The sequence below is a fragment of the Bos taurus genome, chromosome 5, assembly GCF_002263795.3.
Source record: "Bos taurus isolate L1 Dominette 01449 registration number 42190680 breed Hereford chromosome 5, ARS-UCD2.0, whole genome shotgun sequence".
NCBI classification, from domain to species: Eukaryota; Metazoa; Chordata; class Mammalia; order Artiodactyla; family Bovidae; genus Bos; species Bos taurus.
The window spans coordinates 77,736,009-77,748,584 of NC_037332.1; positions in this window are offsets into that span (position 1 = coordinate 77,736,009).

The following is a 12,576-nucleotide window of genomic DNA, read 5'->3' on the forward strand; positions in this document are numbered from 1 at the left end:
GGCAACTCACTCTAGTATTCTTACCTGGAGAATTCCATGGACAGAGGAGCTGGGTGGGTTATACAGTCCATACTGACTCAAAGAGTTGGATACGACTGAGCGACTAACACTTTCTGCTTTCAAGCAGCATATGTGTGCTTGTTTCTTTAAATTTTTGAAGAAAAATAAGGATAAAATTGGAGTTTCCCAGGTGGCACAGTGGTAAAGAATCCGCCTGCCAATAGAGGAGACAAGGGTTTGATCCCTGGGTCAGGAAGCTCCTCCGAAGAGGAAATGGCAATCCACTCACTCCTGTGTTCTTGCTTGGAAAATTCCATGGACAAGAAGAGCCTGGAGGGCTACAGTCCACAGGGTCGCAAAGAGTCAGACACGGCTGAGCATACACATAAGGATAAAATTGAGATAGAAAAAATAAATAACAGGATAATCAATGGAGATCTCTCTGAAGACGTGATTTTATCTTAGTATCTAAGGAACATGAAGGAATTAGACATGGAAAATGCAGGGGAAGACCTTTCCAGGGAGTGGGGACAGCGTGTGTAAAAACCTAAGGCACAAAAGAACTTGGTGAGTGCGAAGAATAAAAATCAGAGGCTGAAGTTGATTAAGCAAAGGGGAGATGGTTTAAGACTACGCTAGAGAGACAGGCAACACTGAAACATACTCGGAAATCATGTCTACCTTGCAGGTTAGGATAGAGACTTTGGCTGTTGCCCACCTGAAGCTAATACAATGTTCTATGTCAATTATATCTCAATTTAGAAAAAGAGTCTGATGTTTCAAAGTGTAAATGTTCACAGAGTAAAAATTTCCAAGAGAAATGAGTTTCACATCACAGAAACAAGAAGAGACAAGATAGTTCTGTTTAGCTTCTCAACATGAACTACAAAACTTGTTAAATAGCCCTATTAACCGAACCTGGGCTTCCCAGGTGGCACTAGTGGTAAAGAACCCATCTGCCAATGCAGGTAGACATAAGAGACGCGGGTGCAATCCCTAGGTTGAGAAGATCTGCTAGAGAAGAACACAGCAACCCACGCCAGTATTCTTGCCTGGAGAATCCCACGGACAGAGGAGACTGACAGGCTACAGTCCACAGAGTCACAAAGAGTCAGACACGACTGAAGTAACTTAGCACAACTGAATCAGCCTTAAAGTCAGAAGAGCTGATGGATTATGAGTTATGATTTTTGAGACTCCTAGAAAGGACTTTTTTTAACCCTCTCCCCTTCTTTCTAATCCCCCTCAATGACGTCTGAAACTTCTTTGGTAATAAAAAAAGAAGTCTATTATCTCGTAATTAGAAGTACATTTTTTAAAAATGCAAAAAGTTACTAAACTTACAGTTATAATTGCTTTTTCCCCCCCTGATTCTGATAGTTACACCAAAGAAAGAACAGAATGGTTGAAAAGGAGGAGGCTAGGAACACTGAAGACAAATATCATTTGTGCCTAAGGCAACTCTTCAGGGCTTCTCTGGTAGCTCAGCTGGTAAAGAATCCACCTGCAATGCAGGAGACTCCAGTTCGATTCCTGGGTCGGGAAGATCCGCTGGAGAAAGGATATTCTACCCACTCTAGTATTCTTGGGCTTCCCTTGTGGCTCAGCTGGTAAAGAATCTGCCTGCAATGCAGGATACTGCGGTTTAATCCCTGGGTTGGGAGGATGCCCTGAAGAAGGGAAAGGCTACCCACTTCAATATTCTGGCCTGGAGAATTCAATGGACTGTATAGTCCAAAGTGTTGAAAGAGTAGGACACGACTGAGCAACTTTCATTTCACAACTCCTCAAGATTTGGGTAGAATTCCTTAATTGCTTCTTTTTTGTTAACATATGTTCTTTTCTCTTGGTTTTTGGTGGCCTCAGAATTTATATAGAGATCCCAAATCTGTTCAGAAGCTTTCCTTTGCTTAACAGTCAAAAAAAAAAAAGAATAAGGAATTTTGGTTTTAGTCTCAATGCAGTGGGATATTATTGGTTATTCAGCCAGGAATGAAATCATTTGATTTGTATCATAGGAATATCACTACTATGCCCAAAAAAGTTTGGAGGTATCAAAATATAGAAGTAGGTTCTCTAGTTAGGAAGCTGTTGCAATTGTCCCAGAGGAAAAAAAATGATGGCCTGAATTAAGGTGGTGGCAGTAGAAAAAAGAAGTGGATACATTCAGAATACACTGGGAGAGGGGATGGAAAAAGTCTCAAGACTTGGTTGGAGATTAGATATAGGATGGAGAAAGGAGAAAAAGAAACCATTAATAAATTCTAATTTCCTGACTTGGGCAATCAGGACAATGGTTTGCATTAGTTAGATTGGAAGGCTGGGGCAGGGGAGTTGCTGGAGATTAAGAGTTCTAATTTGGACATAAGTTCAAGACACTTTTGAGACATTTGAATAGAAATATTTGTAGATAATTGGATGTAAGACCAGATTTAAGAAAGACTTCTTGGGAGATACAAAAAATTCTCCTCTGAAAAATCACTAGTATTAAATGGTATTTAAAGCAAAGAAAATGAATGGGATTATCTAGTAAAAGAATGTAAATAGAGAAGAGAAGGGATCCAGGACCTATCCCTAAGGAACGCCTAGTAAATGTTGAGTTGGAAGAGGAGAAGCCTGCAGAAAGGGGACCATTCAGTGTGGTAGGAGGAAAATCAGGAGAGAAACATCTGAAGGGAACAAAAGAAGAGAAGGTTTGAAGTGTGAAAGAATGAGGACCAAGTCAATGCCATTGAGAGATCAAGGTCGAGTAAGATGTGGAGTCAAATAAGATGTGTACACAGAAATGTCACTGAATTTGGCAACACCAAGGTAAGTACTCTTTTTTTCTTTAATTTTTTTCTCTTTTTTTGGTGGTAGGGAGTCCATTCTAAAGGAAATCAGCCCTGGGTGTTCTTTGGAAGGAATGAGGCTAAAGCTGAAACTCCAGTACTTTGGCCACCTCATGCGAAGAGTTGACTCATTGGAAAAGACTCTGATGCTGGGAGGGATTAAGGGCAGGAGGAAGAGGGGACAACAGAGGATGAGATGGCTGGATGGCATCACTGACTCGATGGACATGAGTTTGAGTGAACTCCAGGAGTTGATGGTGGACAGGGAGGCCTGGCATGCTGCGATTCATGGGGTCGCAAAGAGTCGGACACGACTGAGTGAACTGAACTGAACTGAGTGTAATACACTTTATTTTTTTTAATTGAAATATCAGTTCAGTTCAGTCGCTCAGTCGTGTCCGACTCTTTGCGACCCCATGAACCATAGTGCCAGGCCTTCCTGTCCATCACCAACTCCCAGAGCTTACCCAAACTCATGTTCATTGAGTCGGTGATGCTATCTAGCCATCTCATCCTCTGTCATCCCCTTCTCCTGACTTCAATCTTTCCCAACATCGGGGTCTTTTCAAATGAGTCAGCTCTTCACATCAGGTGGCCGAAATACTGGAGTTTCGGCTTTAGCATCATTCCTTCCAATGAATACCCAGGACTGATTTCCCTGAGGATGGACTGGTTGGATCTCCTTGCAGTCCAAGGGACTCGCAAGTGTCTTCTCCAACACCACAGTTCAAAAGCATCAATTTTTCTGTGCTCAGTCTTCTTTATAGTCCAACTCTCACATCCGTACATGACCACTGGAAAAACCATAGCCTTGACTAGATGGACCTTTGTTGACAAGTATAGTTGATTTAAAATATTGTGTTAGTTTCAGATATATACCAAAATGATTCAGCTATATGTATATTTTTTCAGATTCTTTCCCATTATAGGTTATTATAAGATACTGAATATATTTCCCTGTGCTGTACAGTCAATTCTTGTTTTTTATATATAATAATGTGTGTCTGTTAATCCCATATTCCTAATTGATCCATCCCCCCTGCTAACTTCCTCCTTTGGTAACCATGTTTGTTTTCTGTGCTTGATTCTGTTTCTGTTCTGTATATAGGTTCATTTGTATTATTTTTTAGATTCCACATGTAAGTGATACCATATATTTGTCTTTCTCAATCTGACTGAATTCACCCAGTATACACCCAGTATGATAACCTTTAGGTACATCCATGTTGCAGATGGGATTATCTCATTTGTTTGTGCTAAGTTGCTCAGTCAAGACTAACTGTTTGTTACCCCATGGACTGTAGTCTCCCAGGCTCCTCTGTCCATGAGATTCTCCAGGCAAGAATACTGGAGTGGGTTGGCATTTCCTCCTCCAGGGGATCTTCCTGGCCCAGGGATCAAACTCTTATCTCTTATGACTCTTGCATTGGCAGGTGGGTTCTTTACCACTAGCGCCACCTGGGAAACCAATATTCCATTGTATATGTATACATCTTCTTTATACATTCATCTCTTGATGGGCACTTAGATTGATTCCATATCTTGGCTATTGTAAATAATACTATCATAAACATTAGGGTGCATGTTGTCTTTCCTGGTTTATTTTATGGTTTCCTTTGCTGTGCAAAAACTTTTAAGTTTGATTAGATTCCATTTGTTTATTTTTGCTTTTATTTCTTTGGTCTTGGGAGATTGATCTAAGAAAATATTGCTACAATTTATGTCAGAGAATGTTTTCCCTGTGTTCTCACCTAGGAGTTTTATAGTATATGGTCTTACATTTAGGTCTTTAAGCAATTTTGAGTTTATTTTTGTATACTGTGTGAAGACTTCATGGATTTATATGTAGCTGTCCAGCTTTCCCAACTCCACTTGCTGAAGACACTGTCTTTTCTTTATTGTATAGTCTTGCCTCTTCTGTTGAAGATTAATTGATCATAGGTGTATGGATTTATTTGGGGGCTCTCTATTCTGTTCCATTGAGGTAAATGTCTATTTGTGCCAGTGCCATGTTGTTCTGATTACTGTAGCTTTATAATATTGCCTGAGGTCTGGGGAGGTTATACCTCCAGCTTCATTCTTTTTTCTTAGGATTGCTTTGGCAATTTTTGGTCTTTTGTTGTTCCACATATGTTTTAGGATTATGTGTTCTAGTTCTGTGAAAAAATATCATGGGTAATTTGATAGGGATCAAATTAATCTGTAGATTGCTTTGGGTATTATGGCCATTTTAACAATATTAGTTCTTCCAATCCAAGAGCATAGGATGTCTTTCCATTTCTTTGAATCACCTTCAATTTCCTTCATCAGTGTTTTATAGTTCTCAGATTATAGATCTTTTAAAAATTTTTCCCTATAAGTTTATTTTTTCTTCTAGTCTTATTGAGATATAATTGATATACAGCATGGTATAAGTTTAAGAAGTACAGCATAATGGTTTGACTTATATACATCATGAAGTGATTATCACAGTAAGTGAACATCTACCATCTCATATAGATATAAAATTTAATAAATAGAAACAAAACATTTTTTCATGTGATGAGAATTCTTAGAACCCACTCTCTTAACGACTTTCATATATAATATACAGCAATGTTGATTATATTTATCATATTGTATGTTACATCCCTCAGAGGTTCATATTCTTGACAAGAGTAGCTTGCATGGAACATAGATGGTAGAAACCAGATTGCTGCAGATTAAGTCATGAGGAGAAGTTTAAGATGTGGAGACAGCCTGAGCAGACAGTTCCATGACTGGAGAAACATGGAGGGGAAAACATACAATAAGAAGGTGCATCTGTGGTTCATTGGAATCCTCTGCTATGAACTGCTGGTAGGAAATCCACGCTTCGAAACAACCTCATGCACTGAGACCTCCAAATGAATCCTCAAGGTAGATGTGAGGTTCCCCCATCAATGCCTTCTGAAGCTGGGACTTGGTTTTCAAGCTGCTCAAATACAAGCCGTCTGGGCAGCTGCCCTTGGCCCATCCTGGAGCACCCCTGGGTCCAGGGGCACTCCCAGAGGAGGCTGGCTCCCTCTGCTCACATGACTTCCGGAGTCCTGTCTGCTCTATTTTGTGTGTTTATTCAGACAGCCTTCCCAGTTCTGCTGCCTCATCTTTTGTCTCTTCTAAGATGCCTGATGCTAATTAATAAAAGCTGGAATATTTTATGTTGGCGGGGGGGGGGGGGGAGCCACATGACTGTTTTCTCCCTGTTTTATATATTCAAAATGAGTAATGATTAGCTTCTCTAGGTTTTTCTCTTAGCCACAGCCTGAATACTTAAGGATCTTCCCACTAGAACAGCATTGGTATTCTCAAAGCACTCAATTTAATTTTAGTTGGGATTGCATTTTTCCAACTTTTTTTTTTCATTTACTTTCTAAATGATGTATTTTGTGTTTTTTTTTTTTTCCCAAAAGTCTTTGTTTTTACCATTTGCCTATTTGGGGGACAGTCTCATCTCATTTGTTCTTTCTTCATTGTTAAATCTATCCTTCATTTATTTCATCTGGAAAGAACCAGAATTGAATCCTGAAAGATGATGCTGTGAAACTGCGAATTTGGAAAACTCAGCAGTGGCCACAAGACTGGAAAAGGTCAGTTTTTATTCCAATCTCAAAGAAAGGCAATGCCAAAGAATGCTCAAACTACCGCACAATTGCAGTCATCTCACATGCTAGTAAAGTAATGCTCAAAATTCTCCAAGCCAGGCTTAAGCAATACGTGAACCATGAATGTCCAGTTGTTCAAGCTGGTTTTAGAAAAGGCAGAGGAACAAGAGATCAAATTGCCAACATCTGCTGGATCATCGAAAAAGCAAGAGGGTTCCAGAAAAACATCTATTTCTACTTTATTGACTATGCCAAAACCTTTGACTGTGTGGATCACAATAAACTGTGGAAAATTCTGAAAGAGATGGGAATACCAGACCACCTGACCTGCCTCTTGAGAAATTTGTATGCAGGTCAGGAAGGAACAGTTAGAACTGGACATGGAACAACATACTGATTCCAAATAGGAAAAGGAGTACATCAAGGCTGTATATTGTTACCCTGCCTATTTAACTTGTATGCAGAGTACATCATGAGAAATGCTGGGCTGGAAGAAGCACAAGATGGAATCAAGATTGCTGGGATAAATATCAATAACCTCAGATATGCAGATAATACCACCCTTATGGCAGAAAGTGAAGAGAAACTAAAAATCCTCTTGATGAAGGTGAAAGAGGAGAGTGAAAAAGTTGACTCAAAACTCAACATTCAGAAATCGAAGATCATGGCCTCCGGCCCCGTCACTTCATGAGAAATAGATGGGGAAACAGTGTCAGACTTTATTTTTCTGGGCTCCAAAATCACTGCAGATGGTGACTGCCGCCATGAAATGAAAAGACGCTTACTCCTTGGAAGAAAAGTTATGACCAACCTAGATAGCATATTGAAAAGCAGAGACATTACTTTGCCAACAAAGGTCCATCTAGTCAAGGCTATGGTTTTTCCAGTGGTCGTGTATGGATGTGAGAGTTGGACTGTGAAGAAAGCTGAGCACCAAAGAATTGATGCTTTTGAACTGTGGTGTTGGAGAAGACGCTTAAGAGTCCCTTGGACTGCAAGGAGATCCAACCAGTCCATTCTGAAGGAAATCAGCCCTGGGATTTCTTTGGAAGGAATGATGCTAAAGCTGAAACTCCAGTACTTTGGCCACCTCATGCGAAGAGTTGACTCATTGGAAAAGACTCTGATGCTGGGAGGGATTGGGGGCAGGAGGAGAAGGGGACAACAGAGGATGAGATGGCTGGATGGCATCACTGACTCAATGGACATGAGTCTGAGTGAACTCCGGGAGTTGGTGATGGACAGGGAGGCCTGGCGTGCTGCGATTCATGGTGTCGCAAAGAGTCGGACACGACTGAGTGACTGAACTGAACTGAACAGCATACAAGCTAATGTTAACTACTCTTTCATTCATAGAAGACTAAAAAATTCTGACTACCAGGTCTTATTGTTACTGAGTCTGTGCTCACTCTGCTTGCCACATGACAGGCCAGTTAAATGAGAGATGAGGTGTGGAGGCAAGGAATACAACTTCATTCTGAAAGCCAGCTGACCAAGAAGATGGCAGACTAATGTCTAAAAATAGCCGTCTTATCAGGGTCTGGACACTAGATTCTGTTGTAGAAAAGAGATGGGGGAAAAAAAAAAAAGAAAAGAGATGGAGGGAGGTGAGGAAGTAAAGTAAAAATTTCATTAATCTTGCAGTTATCTCCTGGAATGGTCAGCCTGGGAAAGGGAATGTGTTAATTTCTTCCTTCCTGTAGCCATCTACAGGTAGACAGGGTTTTGAACAAAGGCATTTTGGTTTAAAGGCATTCAGGCAGAGAGGCAGCGTTCCCCAAGGCAGGCCATTATGTATGAACAGTATCCTTTCAATGAACAAAGGCAACAGGAAGCAAAGATTAAAGTAAAAGAAACAGATCCAACATGGAGTCAGTTCTTCCCTGTAACATTATTTCTTTAGCATTTGTCCTCTGATGAGCCTTGATTTTCTTGATCTAAGACAATGTTCTGAGTCACCTGCTTTAAAATACCAATTCCTCTTTTTTATAAAGTTTATTTTGAGAACCACTCTAGTGTGCAGAACTATATGTTAGCAGTTCAAGTGATAAATCCAGCTAAAGTTTTATAAGGTGCTATGGATCAAAGACAGAGTAGGAAATGGCAACCCATACCAGTATTCTTGCCTGGGGAATCCAATGGACAGAGGAATCTGGGGGTCTACAGTCCACTGGGTGGCAAAGAGTTGGACAGGACTGAAGCTACTTGGCATGCACATGGATCAAAGAGTGGCTTCCCAGGTAGCACTAATGGTAAAGAACCCAGCTGCCAATACAGGAGACATGGGTTCTATTCCTGGGTTGGGAAGATCCCCTGGAGGAGGGCATGGCAACCCACTGCAGGACTCTTGCCTGAAGAATCCCATAAACAGAGGAGCCTGGTGAGGTACAGTCCCTGGAGTTGCAGAGTAGGACACAACTGAAGCAACTTAGCACCACATGCATGGATCAAAGAACTATAAATATTGTTTTTTAATAAATTTTTGTCACCCAGTTGAGTAAAAAGTCCAGCTGAAGTTAAAAACAATGAATTTATAGAAGTGCTAAAAACCACATAGCTGTATGGTTTTTTTTTTAGAGGACCGAGTTGTAACAGTAGAGATGATATTAATAGTAGTTGTATCAATGTAGGATTATAGTTTTATCTGTGAGTGTGCAAGAGGACTAGGATACATGGAAACTGAAGATATTGATGAAAAGATAGCTGATGAGTTAAATCATGGCATATGGCTCACTGTTTCATGTCTTTCAACATCTATTCCCTTCTTCTATAATGATTACATCTCCAATTTCTCACTGTGTACATGGTCATGTAATAAATATGGCCATTTAAGTTAGGACATTAAGTCACTTGCTAGTGACTAAGATCTGGCTAACTGGGTTTAAAATGTGTGTAGAACTGCTGGTAAGTGTCCTTCTCCCTTTCCCCTTCCCTTTCCTTTTAGTGTCATATCTAAGAATCCATTACCAAATCTGAAGTTATGAAGATTTAAACCTATGTTTTATTCTCAGTATTTTAGTAGTTTTAGCCCTTACATTTAGGTCTCTGATCCACTTTGAATTTAATATTCATATACTGAGTGAGGTAAGGGTATAACTTCCCTTACCTGGAAGGGAAAGAAGGGGAATGTATCCTGGAATGCAAAGTCAAGTAGGCCTTAGGAAGCATCACTACAAACAAAGCTAGTGGAGGTGACGGAATTCCAGTTGAGCTATTTCAAATCCTAAATGATGATGCTGTGAAAGTGCTGCACTCAATATGCCAGCAAATTTGGAAAACTCAGCAGTGGCTGCAGGACTGGAAAAGTTCAGTTTTTCACTCCAATCCCAAAGAAAGGCAATGCCAAAGAGTGCTCAAACTATTGCACAATTGCACTCATCTCACACGCTAGCAATGTAATGCTCAAATTCTCCAAGCCAGGCTTCAACAGTATGTGAACTGCGAATTTCCAGCTGTTCAAGCTGGATTTAGAAAAGGCAGAGGAACCAGAGATCAAATTGCCAACATCCATTGAATTTAGAAAAAGTGAGAGAGTTCCAGAAAAATATCTACTTCTACTTTATTGACTATGCCAAAGCCTTTGACTGTGTGGATCACAATAAACTGTGGGAAATTCTTCGAGAGATGGGAATACCTGACCACCTGACCTGACTCCTTAGAAATCTGTGTGCAGGTCAAGAAGCAATAGTTAGAACTGGACATGGAACAACAGACTAGTTCCAAATCGGGAAAGGAGTATGTCAAGACTCTATATTGTCACCCTGCTTATTTAACTTATATGCAGAGTACATCATGAGAAACACTGAACTGGAAGAAGCACAAGCTGGAATCAAGATTACTGGGAGAAATATCAATAACCTTAGATATGCAGATGACACCACCCTTATGGCAGAAAGTTAAGAAGAACTAAAGAGCCTCTTGACGAAAGTGAAAGAGAAGAGCGAAAAAAGTGGCTTAAAAGTCAACATTCAGAAAACTTTAAGATCATGGCATTTGGTGCCATCACTTCATGACAAATAGATGGGGAAACAATAGAAACAGTGACAGATTTTATTTTCTTGGGCTCCAAAATCACTGTGGATGGTGACTGCAATCACAAAATTAAAAGATGCTTGCTCCTTGGAAGAAAAGCTATGACTACCTAGACAGCATACTTTGTCAACAAAGGTCTGTCTAGTCAAAGCTATGATTTTTCCAGTAATTATGTATGGATGTGGGAGTTGGACTATAAAGAAAGCTGAGTGCCAAAGAATTGATGCTTTTGAACTGTGGTGTTAGAGAAGTCTTGAGAGACCCTTGGACTGCAAGAAGATCAAACCAGTCCATCCTAAAGGAAATCAGTCCTGAGTATTCATTGGAAGGACTGATGCTGAAGCTGAAACTCCAATACTTTGGCCACCCTGATGTGAAGAACTGACTCATCAGAAAAGGCCCTGATGTTGGGAAAGATTGAAGGTGGGCAGAGAAGGAGACGACAGAGGATGAGATGGTTGGAATGCATCACTGACTCAGTGGACATGCTGCTGCTGCTGCTAAGTTGCTTCAGTCGTGTCCGACTCTGTGCGACCCCATAGACAGCCTCCTACCAGGCTCCTCTGTCCCTGGGATTCTCTAGGGTAGAACACTGGGGCAGGTTGCCATTTTCTTCTCTAATGCATGAAAGTGAAAAGTGAAAGTGAAGTTTCTCAGTCGTGTCCGACTCTTAGCGACCTCATGGACTGCAGCCTACCAGGCTCCTCCGTCCATGGGATTTTCCAGGCAAGAGTATATGAGTTTTTGAGTAAACTCCGGGAGTTGGTGATGAGCAGGGAAGCCTGGCGTGCTGCAGTCCATGGGGTCACAGAGTCAGACACAATTGAGCAACTGAACTGAACTGATAGCCGATTAACAAAAATGTTGTGATAGTTGCTGGTGAACAGTGAAGGGACTCAGCCATACATATACATGTATCCATTCTCCCTCAACCCCCCGTCTCATCCAGGCACCACATAACTTTGAGCAGAGTTCCTTGTGCTATACAGTAGGTTCTGGTTGGTTATCCATTTTAAATACAGTATTGTGTACCTGTCCATCTCAAACTCCCTAACTATTCCATCCCCCATTCCTCCCCCCAGCAACCATGAATTTGTTTTCTAAGTCTGTGAGTCTCCTTCTGTTTTGTTAAGTAAGTTCATTTGTATCATTTTCTTTTCCATTCCACCTATAATGGATGTCATATGACATTTCTCCTTCTCTATCTGACTGACTTCACTCATTATGACAATTTCTAGGTCCATCCATGTTGCTACAAATATCATTTATTTCATTCTTTTTAATAGCTGAGTAATATTCCATTGCATATATGTACCACGTTTTCTTTATCCACTCCTCTGTCCATGGACATTTAGGTTGCTTCCATATCTTGGCTATTATAAACAGTGCTTCAGTGAACACTGGGGTGCATGTATTCTTTCAGATCATGTTTTTCTCCTGATATATGCCCAGGAGTGGGATTGCATGGTCATATGATAGCTCTATTTTTATTTTTTTAAGGAACTTCCAAATTATTCTCCATAGTGGCTGAACCAATTAACATTCCGACTGACAGTGTAGGAACATTCCCTTCTCTCCACACCCTCTCCAGCATTTATTGTTTGTGGATTTTTGATGATAGCCAATCACACTGGTATGAGGTGATACCTCATTGTAGTTTTGATTTGCATTTATTTAATAACTAGCAATGTTGAACATCTTTTCATGTGTCTCTTGGCCATCTGTAGGTCTTCTTTAGAGAAATGTCTACTAAGGTCTTCTGCCCATTTTTGATTGGATTGTTTGTTTTGATGCTGTTAAGCATCATGAACTGTTTGTGAATTTTGGAGACTAATTCTTTGTCAGTCACATCATTTGCAAATATTTTCTAATCTGTGGGTTGTCTTTTCACCTTGTTCATTGTTTTGTTTGCTGGCATAGAGCTCTTTAAACCCTTGGAATTTCCTAAGTGATAAAAGCAGCGGGAGCATCTTTTGTTATAGTGTTTGGTCTTTGGTACTGAATAGCTCCAGATCCATAAGGGTGAAAGAGTATCTTGTTGTTGGTAACAAGCCCCTCTCAACCACATCTGAGTTTATGTTAATGAGGTA